Here is a 13,803-nt window from a genome sequence, read left to right on the forward strand (position 1 = left end):
TTATAAACTTATTACTGTGAGACATGTGAATAAGAGAGTACTGGCACTTGTGTTTTCCACTTCAAGAAGCCCTGAACACCTGTCTTGTTATAATACCGCTGTCTCACAGTTATTATGCTCATGATTGATTGAGATCTTTTCAGACAAAACCCACAAATAAATCTTTGACTTTTCTTAAATCCTTCAATCGGTCAGACAAGGACTCTGAGTAGAACAAGACACCACAAAAAGCAATCAAAGACACTGATGAGTGAGTCAATTTATTCATTTTTCACTTGTACATATTTATGCTTCTTTGCAAAACTTATTTAAAGGGGACCTATTATGCTTTTGTGCTTTTCCTCTCTCCTTTAGTGTGTTATATAGTTTTTTGTGCATGTAAAAGGTCTGCAAAGGTACAAAGCCCAAAGCCCACGCCAAAGAGAGAAACACTGCTCCTGAACTGCCTGAAACGCCTTGTTGAAGTCCCGCCTTCTCTTCCGTAACATGGGGATGTCACCAAGTAACACGTTTGCATAACGGCTTGTTTGGTACGCCCTCAAACAAAGCTAGTTAGAGTGGAACTAGAGCGAAGTCCAAAGAGTTTGGTTCGGTTGACCAATCACAACAGAGTGGTCCAGCTGACCAATCAGAGCAGATCGGGCTTTTTGGGACGGGGGGGGAGCTCAAACAGAGCGTTTCAGACAGAGGGTGAAAAGAGGTGCTTCAGCACAGCCGGTATGAGAAAAATAAAGCGTTTTTTGAACTTTAAAATATGTAAACATGTTCTAGTAGAAACCCAAAATACAAGTATGCACCTGAAAATGAGCACAATAGGTCCTCTTTAATCCGTGTTCACTCTGTCTATTTGGGGGCTTCACTTTCCTACCTACCAACTAGCTTGATAATCAGACTGAATTGGAGGAATCCAAATGGGAGATGTTGGAGGTGAACCAGGCTACCAACTTGCGATACATTGTGTATTCATAGTCTGCATGTTTATCCTCATCACTGTTGTTCTGAATGATTTGGAAACGGACTAATATCTTGTTTTTATCTGAAGAACAACACCTTTAAAGAAGGAAGAGAACGAGCTGCGGCAACGGACGCCTACTGAGAGAAATAAAAACAACGACCGCCCAAAAGCATCACCTGGGAAAGCAAGAAAAAAAGTTATCTTTCAACTCAGTTAACTAATTAGTACCACAGAATAACCCACAAGACTGTTAGTGCCACAACACAGAGAACATGTCTGCACCAGTTCATTGATTCCAGCAGATCAGTAGTTTTGATTTTGAAATATAATTTAGGTGATAGTTTTAATTCACTGTTGCATCCAGATGAAGCATCCTTTGTTTTGTACGCCTTTTTTATATACATTTTCTGCTGCTACTTTTAGTTTTTTTAATATTTAGAACATAAACTTCATATGAAGATAAAAAAATAAATATATTTTATAAATATAAATATAATTTATTCTCTTATTCATTTCATATATTGATTTGTATTTGTTTGGTTATTAAAGCAATGATGTTTTAATGTTATAAGTGATTTCACTTATGTTCACTACATGTTTTTGTTATATATATGTGTGTGTGTGTGTATATGTGTTTATATGTATGTGTATAAGTATATAATAATAACATATACGTGTGTTTGTATATGTGTTTATATATGTATATACAGTATGTATGTAGACATACAGTATATACAGTATACACATATATACACATACAGTATGTGTGTGTATATATATGTGCATATATGTATACATATTCTATATGTGTATATATGTATATCTATATGTGTATGTATGTAGACATATGGATAGTTCTAGGGCCATTTAATTATCTGTAAATATACATCATGGGACACAGAAACAAAGTTCAAAAACCAAGACAGAACTTTGGAGAGTTAACTCATTCAGAGTTAAAACAAGGAAGAGTCCTGTGAGGTGATACCACCATCTAGTGTGCTTGTTGGAGAAAAAGAGAAAAGAGAGAGAAATGTGGTTTAAATTTGGAAAGAAGAAGATCACAAGAAGCCAAGTAGGTCTCTCCAAGAAATATAATAGAAATTTCAATCTATTAATTTTTTGCACAGCTAATCAGAGCTATTTATGTAAAGCAGTCAGGTGGTGGTTTTATTCAAAATTGTATATATTATATATACAGTATATTATATATTCTAAGTGTGTTGGTATTTTTGCACTTTTCTTGCAGTTTTGTACTTTACTGTAAAGTTTTTAGGGGATCAGACACTTAATGTCCTGCGTTCTGGTGAATTTTTCTGCATCCTTTTATGGTGAAAATGTCTTTTATTTATGTAAAGGAAAACACAAAATTCAGATGGAAGGTGACAAAATATAAAAATATAATGGAATATAATGCAGTAAGGCTCTCAGGTATTCTGTAGTGCTTTCAGATATTTAATCTGTTCTCCTGTAGATCAACTTTTCTCATTTAATGTGATCTCTGCTGAGTCAACACTCATGTAGGCATGATTTATCCCTCCTGTTTTGATTGGCAAAGTAACCTCTTTAAATGTGCATGTGGCACCTGTTCATCATGTCAATGATAGACCTACATTCATGCAACCGCTTGAGTTCAGGTGACCTTGTTCCGCAGCCCAGATGTACTTACAGATACTTTCACTTTGGCTTTCTAAAGTTTTGACGGTAGATTCAGTACAGTATGGAACGATGATGGCGCACTGTGCAGTTATACATTTCCTTTGTGTGTTGGGAGTCTTTCAGAAAGGTGAGAAAGAGATGATACAGCAATGTTATAAAGGTCTAGCCATTATGTCATTTATTATTCTGATAATCTGAAAGCACAGCTGTGTGATTCCTGCATGTTCATTGTCTGTTGCACATCGTTTTGGCGGTTAATGCGTTTGCATTGGTTAATTCATTATTTGTATCATAGTTTGCAAAGGGAAAAATACATCCTAACACAGTGTGAACTGTCATCTCCTGCAGGTCTAACATCTCTGATAGAAACCCAGCACACTGTGGAGGCAGCTGTAGGAGATGAGGCCTACTTAACCTGTCACCTGATGCAACCTAGAGATGTTCTGCAAGTCACATGGCAGAAGATTTTACCAGAGGGGGAGAAGAACATGGCTACTTACAGTGAACGATTTGGTGAAAGAGTGCTTGCTGGTTTTCAGAGTAAGCTGGAGTTTAAAGATGCTGGTCTGCAGAACAGCTCCATAGTTATCAGGAAGGTGATGGAGGAGGATGAAGGATGCTATCGCTGTATGTTTAACACCTTCTCTGAAGGTGCTCTCATTGCTACAACCTGCCTGCAGCTTTATGGTGATAACCTGATGTTTTATAAGGGTCATTTCCATAACTCTCTATGGTCTCTGTAATGTTTAACATTCAAATATTTTATCTTTGCAGAGCTGCATGGACCCTTTCTTCACGTCAGAGAATCAACAGGTGTGTCCTGCTCAGCCACAGCTCGACCTGCTCCCACAGTAACACTGACTGTCCCTCACTACAACTCTACCAGTGTCACCAACACCAATGGCACAGTCACCGTCACCACTACAGCTGGGCTGTCTCCTCTCCATGGCAACAGCACACAGGTTGGATGTGCAGTGAGAGTGCTCTCTGGTCCTCAGATAGAGGTGTCTATGATGATTCCTGAGGTCAAACAGTCGTCTGATGATGGTGAGAAACACTTCCAAACATCCTGATTAATAAATGCTCTATAGCTCATGTCTATTGTTTTTATCTTCCAGGTTTTGATGAGGAATCTGGATCTAATAACAGTGAGGATTTATTTTTACCTTTTACCTTTAGGTGGCCTCAGATCAATAATACCATTTGATCTGTAGTTGCTTTATGAATGAGTGTCACTAATTTCCATCTTTTCTTACAGATTTCATTCTGATCATCGTGTTGTTCGTGGTTTGTGTTTGTGTTGTTGCTGCAGTCGTCATCACCCTACTTATACGGAAACATCGGAACTGGTAATTATAAACTTATTACTGTGAGACATGTGAATAAGAGAGAACTGGCACTTATGTTTTTTCACTTCAAGAAGCACTGAACACCTGTCTTGTTATAACACCGCTGTCTAACAGTTATTATGCTCATGATTGATTGAGATCTTTTCAGACAAAACCCACAAATACATCTTTGACTTTTCTTAAATCCTTCAGTCGTTCACACAGGGACTATGAGAAGAAGAACACACCACAAAAAGCAATCAAAGACACTCATGAGTGAGTCAATTTATTCATTTTTCACTTATACGTATTTATCCTACATTGGTTCTTTGCAAAAATGATTTAAAGAGGACCTATTATGCTTTTGTGCTTTTCCTCTCTGCTTTAGTGTGTTATATAGTTTGTGTTATATAGTATGCAAAGTTACAAAGCCCAAAGTCCACGCCAAAGGGAGTAACACTACTCCTGAACTGCCTGAAACACCTTGTTCGAATTCCGGCCTTTTCTTCCGTAACGTGGTGATGTCACCAAGTAATACGTTTGCATAACGGCTAGTTTGGCACGCTGTCAAACAAATCTAGATTGAGTGGAGCTGGAGGGGAGTCCAAAGAGTTTGGTTTGGTTGACCAATCACAACAGTGGGCCGGCTGACCAATCAGAGCAGACTGGGCTTTTTTTGGGAAGGGGGGCAGGAGCTCAAACAGAGCGTTTCAGACAGAGGGTGAAAAGAGGTGTTGCAGCACAGACGGTATGAGGAAAAATAAAGCGTGTTTTGAACTTTAAAGCTTGTAAACATGTTCTAGTAGAAACCTAAAATACAAGTATGCACCTGAAACTGACCACAATAGGTCCTCTTTACCAAATGAAGGCTGAACGTACCTATCATGTAACTAGCTTGATAATCAGACTTTTTGGAGGAATCACTGATCAAATGGGAGATGTTGGAGGTGAACCAGGCTACCAACTTACGATACATTGTGTATTCATAGTGTGCATGTTTATCCACATCACTGTTGTTCTGAATGATTTGGAAACTGAATAATATCTTGTTTTTATCCGAAGGTTCAAAACACTTAATGAAGGAAGAGAACGAGCTGCGGCTACAGACGTCCACGATAAAAACCACGACAACCCAAAACCATCATCTCTGAAATGAAGAAGAAAATGATTTGAACTCAGTTAACTAATTAGTTCCACAGAATAACCCACAAGACTGTTAGTGCCACAACACAGAGAACATGTCTGCACCAGTTCACTGATTCCAGCAGATCAGTAGTTTTGATTTTGAAATTTAATTTAGGTGATGGATTTAATTCACTGTTGCATCCAGATGAAGCATCCTTTGTTTTGTACATCTTTATATATACATTATCTGCTGCTGCTCTCTATACTTAGAATATAAACTTCATATGGAGATCAAAATATATAGAGTAGGAGTTGAAACACTGACAGAGTTTGCACTGAAGGTCTGCTGCATATTTTTAGCAGCAGGTGCTTAACATGGCCAGTAGAGGTCCTGCTTTCCTCTCTTGTTCTGCAGTAGAGTTGAGGCTATTCAGACAGATCAGGGGCTGAAAGTCAACAGCAGGAAACTGGAAACAGTTCAGTCGTAGTTAAATCTCTGAAGCATGGATTCTCCTGCTCCAGTCTCACATTACCTGTAGCACAGAGAGCACCTCAAGCACAGGGAGCTCACTTTGTCTTTGTGGACTTTCATCTGTCAGCTGGTAAGTTTCATGTCTTTTAGTTGCAGCAAACTTGATTTGGAATAACTTGAAATGGTACTAGTTGGTTTACTTAATCCAGGAATGTCAACATATCTAAATTAGTTTGTCTAACTTTTTATGGTGAAACTCTCCAGGACCTGTCTATGAAGATATAGATGTTTTCCTGATAATAACATGCATTTTTTTTTTTAGAATACTCTTATAATAAACTCATACCTTTATCAGTGACCTGTACTAAAAATGTAAATATGTTTAAATCTACTTATGAATTAATTTATTGTGAAAGTTGTGTGAAGCAATCAGATGATTGTTATATTCCAAATACAGCATATTTATATCTAGCTATATATGTAGCGATAATTTATTCACAATATATTACAAAATAGACATAATATATAAATGTGTTGCACTTTTCTTTGCACTTTAATGTTTGATGTTTGTGTTCTTATGTTATTTATTTCTCAATTAACCTCTGATGCACATTACATTTATGGCTGTAACTGTAGTAAAGATCTTACTATATTAAGTGTGTTCATATTGTTTTAACTCATCCCTGTCAAACTCTGGATTAATAATCTGTGGGGTGCAAGGAGTTTCTAATCGTTTATGTGTTTTTAATAATGTATTCTCTGATTCATTTCATATATTCATTTGTACTTGTTTGGTTATTAAAGCAATGCTGTTTTAATATTATAAGTGATTTCACTGATCATTACATGTTTTTGTTTGTTTTTTTAACTCCCCTTACACTGTGTGAAATGGTATCGTCTCAAAAAGGGGATATTCCATCTGCCAATGATTGAGAGGGGGACAGATTTCTAGTACTCTTACAATTTTGTTTAATATTGAATGATTGTATTAGATTAATCTTAACAATGTCGTGAGATTGTTTTCAACACAAACAAAAGGTGTAATATATAATTTATCCTTTATTTTCATGTAAGTATTTTGGTATTTTCATTGTTGAACCCCTCAGTTGAACTGTGGTACATGCGAGATGTGAGAAGGTGTCTGTCAGTGTGTGTTGGGAACTGACAGAAACAGGTATGTTGACGGAGAATCACGTTTCTAAATGTCATTTCAGTGTCAATTCACGATACCGTGACTATATTCTGAAAGAATGATAGAAGACAGTTGTAATGTATAAAGTGGAAGTCTGTACTGCAAGGTGTTTTAAAGTTACTGCAGAGTTAGCATCGCATTGTTGCCTACTGTGTTCGTTTGAAGTGCCGCCGCTGGTTTAAGAGTCGCGCCTCCTGACCCGTGGCATTATGGGTAATGTAGTTTCTTGTGGGATTTGCATAAAACTAATGTGTGTGTACATGCGTGGAGTCACTGTGTTTACCCTGTAATTGCATTGACATGTGAGGCAGAGCATAATTAGTTTATTTTGCATTTATTTTACATTGTTATTTTATGTTTCCCTCACAGTAGTCTGAGGAGAAGTTGTGAACTGATGCAGTCCCTGTCACATGTTGTATCATTACAGCACTACAGTAAAAAAAGACCCCAAAGAAAGTTGTGGTGATTTTGTGGTGTGTCTCAAATACGCTACATATATACAGTATCTGTGTGTGTGCGTGTATATATATGTGTGTTTATATGTATATATATATAACTATATAATAATAACATAAGTGTGTGTATATTTGTATATATATTTATTTATATATATATGTTTATATATATATGTATACAGTATATGTGTTTATATGTATGTATCTATGTTTGTATATACATTATATGTGTGTATATATGTGTATGTATAAATATGGATAGTTCTAGGGCCATTTAATTATCTGTAAATATATATCATGGGACACAGAAACAAAGTCCATCTTCCCTCCAAAATATATAAATTATGAGAAAATATATGAGACTAGTGTACATAAACCTTTTATCTTCCTCTTCACCTGTCAGAAAGACCTGAGACCTTAGAATTAATAACACCTAATGGATAAATATAGACTAATAATTTAGCTACATATCTTCTAGGATATTAGAAACAACTGTTGAATCATAGTTCAGTGTACTGAGTAGCTGAACAGGAGTCTGTTAATGATTGATTGATTGAGGTGTCCTTCCTTCTCCCTGATTGGTCTGCTGCCTGGATGTACCTTACAGGGAGGAAGACTTTATTCAAACTTTCCCTTTATGTAGTTTTGGCGGTATATTCAGTACAGTATCAGGATGGCGCACCGTGCAGTTATACATTTCCTTTGTGTGTTGGGAGTCTTTCAGAAAGGTGAGAAAGAGATGATACAGCAATGTTATAAAGGTCTAGCCGTTATGTCATTTATTATTCTGATAATCTGAAAGTGCAGCTGTGTGATTCCTGCATGTTTAGTCTGTTGTTGCTGCGTAATTACGCATCGTTTGGGTGGCTAATGATTTTGCATTGGTTAATTCATTATTTACATCATAGTAGTATAGTTGATGTGTTTTTAATAATTTATTCTCTGATTCGTTACACATATTAATTTATAGTTGTTTGGTTAATAAAGCAATGATGTTTTAATGTTATCATTTATGTTCACTAAATGTTTTTATTATGTCAGTTCTGTAAGTAACTCCAAGTGTAGCTGTGTGACTACAGTATGTTTATTTTTTATGGCAACTGCTTCATTACGCTTTGTTAATACTTTTGCATTGGTTAATTCATATTTTATCATTTTGAAAGTTTAACAAAATATATTAGCTATATTTAAACAAAGTAAATTAAGTCAGATTAAAGAGAAAACTGAATATTTAAAGAACATGGTGTGGCAATGAGTGGACCTAACTGGGGTCATCATAACAATAGACTACTACATACTGTACATACATTCAGTGTCTAATGGGTGTGCATAGTTATAATACAGACAGATTTCTGATCACATTTTAAACATGTCTTGAATTGATTTCTATGGTGTATCTTATAATAATTTATATGAGTTGTGTCTCCTGCAGGTCTAACAGCTCTGATAGAAACCCAGCACACTGTGGGGGCAGCTGTAGGAGACGAAGCCTGCTTATACTGTCACCTGATGCAATCCAGAGATGTTCTGCAAGTCACATGGCTGAAGATTTTACCTGAGGGGGTAAAGAACCTTGCTTATTGCCACAGAATCCACGGTCAAAGAGTGAATCCTGACTTTACAGATAAAATGGAGTTTAGATATACTGGACTGCAAAACACCTCAATAGTTATCAGGAGGGTGATGGAGGAGGATGAAGGGTGCTATCGCTGTTTGTTTAACACCTTCTCTGAAGGTGCTCTCAATGCTACAACCTGCCTGCAGCTCTATGGTGAGAATCTGCTGTGTTATTAGAGACATTTCCATAACTCTCTGTCTTCTCTGTAATGTTTTATCATTTCAATATTTTATCTTTGCAGAGCTGCATGGACCCTTTCTTCATTTCAGTGAATCAACAGTTGTGTCCTGCTCAGCCACAGCTCGACCTGCTCCCACAGTAACACTGACTGTCCCTCACTACAACTCTACCAGCGTCACCAACACCAACGGCACAGTCACTGTCACCGCTACAGCTGGGCTGTCTGGTCTCCATAGCAAAAGCACACAGGTTGGATGTGCAGTGAGAGTGCTCTCTGGTCCTCAGATAGAGGTGTCTATGATGATTCCTGATGATGGTGAGAAACACTTCCAAACATCCTGATTCATAAATACTCTATAGCTCAGGTCTGTTGTTTCTATTTTCCAGGTTTTGATGAGGAATCTGGATCTAATAACAGTGAGGATTTCTATAATTTCACCTTTAGGTGGTCTCAGATCAATAATACCATTTGATCTGTAGTTGCTTTATGAATGAGTGTCACTAATTTCCCTCTTTTCTTACAGATTTCACTCTGATCATCGTGTCCGTGGTTGTGGCCTGTGTTTGTGTTTGTGTTGTTGCTGCAGTCGTCATCACCCTGCTTATGCGGAAACATCGGAACCGGTAATTATAAACTTATTACTGTGAGACATGTGAATAAGAGAGTACTGGCACTTATGTTTTTTCACTTCAAGAAGCCCTGAACACCTGTCTTGTTATAATACCGCTGTCTCAGTTATTATGCTCATGATTGATTGAGATCTTTTCAGACAAAACCCACAAATTAATCTTTGACTTTTCTTAAATTCTTCAGTCGGTCACACAGGGACTCTGAGAAGAACAAGACACCACAAAAAGCAATCAAAGACACTGATGAGTGAGTCAATTTATTCATTTTTCACTTGTACATATTTATGCTTCTTTGCAAAAATGATTTAAAGAGGACCTATTATGCTTTTGTGCTTGAGGTGCGGCTGAAAAATAAAGCGTTTTTTGAACTTTAAAATATGTAAACATGTTCTAGTAGAAACCCAAAATACAAGTATGCACCTGAAAATGAGCACAATAGGTCCTCTTTAATCCGTGTTCACTCTGTTTATTTGGGGGCTTCATTTTCCTACCCACCAACTAGCTTGATAATCAGACTGAATTGGAGGAATCACTGATCAAATGGGAGATGTTGGAGGTGAACCAGGCTACCAATTTGCGATACATTGTGTATTCATAGTCTGCATGTTTATCCTCATCACTGTTGTTCTGAATGATTTGGAAACTGACTAATATCTTGTTTTTATCTGAAGGACCAAAACACCTTTAAAGATGGAAGAGAACGAGCTGCGGCAACGGACGTCCACTGGGAGAAAACAAAACGACGACCACCCAAAACCATCATCTCTGGAAGGAAGAAGAAAATTATCTTTTAACTCAACTAATTAGTACCACAGAATAACCCACAAGACTGTTAGTGCCACAACACAGAGAACATGTCTACACCAGTTCATTGATTCCAGCAGATCAGTAGTTTTGATCTTGAAATATAATTTAGGTGATAGTTTTAATTCACTGTTGCATCCAGATGAAGCATCCTTTGTTTTGTACGTCTTTTTATACATACATTATCTGCTGCTGCTTTTTGTATTTTTATATTTAGACAATAAACTTCATATGAAGAAAAAAAAAATTCTATATCTTTTATAAATATAAATATAATGTATTCTCTTATTCATTTCATATATTAATTTGTATTTGTTTGGTTATTAAAGCAATGATGTTTTAATGTTATAAGGTATTTCACTTATGTTCACTACATGTTTTTGTTATATATATATATATATATATATACAGTATATGTGTGTTTATATGTATGTATATAAGTATATAATAATAACATATAAGTATGTTTGTATAGATGTATATACAGTATATACTGTGTATATATCTATACAGTACATACAGTATATACACACACTTATACATACATATAAACAGTATACACATATATACAGATACAGTTAGTGTGTGTGTATATATATGTGCATAAATGTATACATATATATGTGTGTATATATGTATATCTACAGTATGTGTAGATATATGCATATATACTGTATACCACATATAAATGTATATCTATATGTGTCTATATTTATATATATGTATACATATGGATAGTTCTAGGGCCATTTAATTATCTGTAAATATACATCATGGAACACAGACACAAATTTAAAAAAACCAAGACATAGAACTTTGGAGAGTTAAAACAAGGAAATGTCCTGTGAGGTGATAGCACCATCTAGTGTGCTTGTTGGAGAAAAAAAGAAAGGAGAAAAGATCATTCCTTCTCCCTGACTGATCCGCGGCCTGGATCTTCATAAACTTTCACTTCCACTAAAGTTTGACGGTAGATTCAGTACAGCGTGGAACAATAATGGCGGACCGTGCAGTCTTACATTTCCTTTGTGTGTTGGGAGTCTTTCAGAAAGGTGAGAAAGAGATGATATAGCAATGTTATAAAGGTCTAGACATTATATCATTTATTTGTCTTAATCTGAAAGCACAGCTGTGTGATTCCTGCATGTTTATTGTCTGTTGCACATCGTTTTGGTGGCTAATGATTTTGCATTGGTTAATTTATTATTTATATCATATTTTGCAAAGGGAAAAATACATCCTAACACAATGTGAGCTGTCATCTCCTGCAGGTCTAACAGATCTGATAGAGACCCAGCACACTGTGGAGGCAGCTGTAGGAGATGAGGCCTCCTTAACCTGTCACCTGATGCAATCTAGAGATGTTCTGCAAGTCACATGGCAGAAGATTTTACCAGAGGGAGAGAAGAACATGGCTACTTACAGTGAACGATTTGGTGAAAGAGTGCATGCTGGTTTTCAGAGTAAGCTGCAGTTTAAAGATGCTGGACTGCAGAACAGCTCCATAGTTATCAGGAGGGTGATGGAGGAGGATGAAGGGTGCTATCGCTGTATGTTTAACACCTTCTCTGAAGGTGCTCTCATTGCTACAACCTGCCTGCAGCTCTATGGTGAGAACCTGCTGTGTTATTAGAGACATTTCCATAACTCTCTGTCTTCTCTGTAATGTTTTATCATTTAAATATTTTATTTTTACAGAGCTGCATGGACCCTTTCTTCACGTCAGAGAATCAACAGTTGTGTCCTGCTCAGCCACAGCTCGACCTGCTCCCACAGTAACACTGACTGTCCCTCACTATAACTCTACCAGTGTCACCAACACCAACGGCACAGTCACTGTCACCACTACAGCTGAGCTGTCTGGTCTACATGGCAACAGCACACAGGTTGGATGTGCAGTGAGAGTGCTCTCTGGTCCTCAGATAGAGGTGTCTATGATGATTCCTGAGGTCAAACAGTTGTCTGCTGATGGTGAGAAACACTTCCAAACATCCTGATTCATAAATACTCTATAGCTCAGGTCTGTTGGAATCTGGATCTAATAACAGCGAGGATTTCTATCATTTTACCTTTAGGTGGTCTCAGATCAATAATACCATTTGATCTGTAGTTGCTTTATGAATGAGTGTCACCAATAATATCCCTCTTTTCTTACAGATTTCACTCTGATCATCGTGTTCGTGGTTTATGTTTGTTTTGTTGCTGCAGTCGTCACCACCCTGCTTGTACGGAAACATCGGAACCGGTAATTATAAACTTATTACTGTGAGACATGTGAATAAGAGAACTGGCACTCATGTTTTTCACTTCAAGAAGCCCTGAACACCTGTCTTGTTATAATACCGCTGTCTCACAGTTATTATGCTCATGATTGATTGAGATCTTTTCAGACAAAACCCACAAATTAATCTTTGACTTTTCTTAAATCCTTCAGTCGGTCACACAAGGACTCTGAGTAGAACAAGACACCACAAAAAGCAATCAAAGACACTGATGAGTGAGTCAATTTATTCATTTTTCACTTGTACATATTTTTGTTTCTTTGCAAAAATGATTTAAAGAGGACCTTTTATGCTTTTTCCTTTTGCCTTTAGTGTGATATATAGTTTTGTGTGCATGTAAAAGGTCTGCAAAGTTACAAAGCCCAAAGTCCACGCCAAAGAGAGAAACTCTGCTCCTGAGCTGCCTGAAACACCTTGTTTGAAGCCCCACCTTTTCTTCCGTAACGTGGTGATGTCACTAAGTAACACGTTTGCATAACTGCTAGTTTGGTACGCCCTTAAACAAAGCAAGTTAATGCAGAGCTGGAGCAGATCCCGAAGAGTTTGGTCCAGCTGACCAATCAGAGCAGACTGGGCTTTTTGGGAGGGGGGGGGGGCTCAAACAGAGTGTTTCAGACAGAGGGTGTAAAGAGGTGCTGCAGAACAGCCAGCATGAGAAAAATAAAGCGTTTGTTGAACTTTAAAATATGTAAACATGTTCTAGTAGAAACCCAAAATACAGTATGCACCTGAAAATGAGCACAATAGGTCCTCTTTAATCCGTCTTCACTCTGTTTATTTGGGGGCTTCACTTTCCTACCTACCAACTAGCTTGATAATCAGACTGAATTGGAGGAATCCAAATGGGAGATGTTGGTGGTGAACCAGGCTACCAACTTACGATACATTGTGTATTCATAGTCTGCATGTTTATCCACATCACTGTTGTTCTGAATTATTTGGAAACTGACTAATATTTTGTTTTTATCTGAAGGTTCAAAACACCTTTAATGAAGGAAGTGAACGAGCTGCGGCTACAGACGTCTACTGAGAAAGATAAAAACCACAACCACCCAAAACCATCATCTCTGAAAGGAAGAAAGTTATCTTTTAACTCAGTTAACTAA

The 13,803-nt window shown here is 37.1% G+C and overlaps 1 pseudogene; it reads left to right on the top strand.

The window, feature by feature from the left end:
• The first annotated feature begins 11,412 nt into the window (after positions 1–11,412).
• On the top strand, positions 11,413–13,803 carry LOC141763328 (uncharacterized; annotated as a pseudogene).

The sequence above is a fragment of the Sebastes fasciatus genome, chromosome 24, assembly GCF_043250625.1.
Source record: "Sebastes fasciatus isolate fSebFas1 chromosome 24, fSebFas1.pri, whole genome shotgun sequence".
Taxonomy (NCBI): Eukaryota; Metazoa; Chordata; class Actinopteri; order Perciformes; family Sebastidae; genus Sebastes; species Sebastes fasciatus.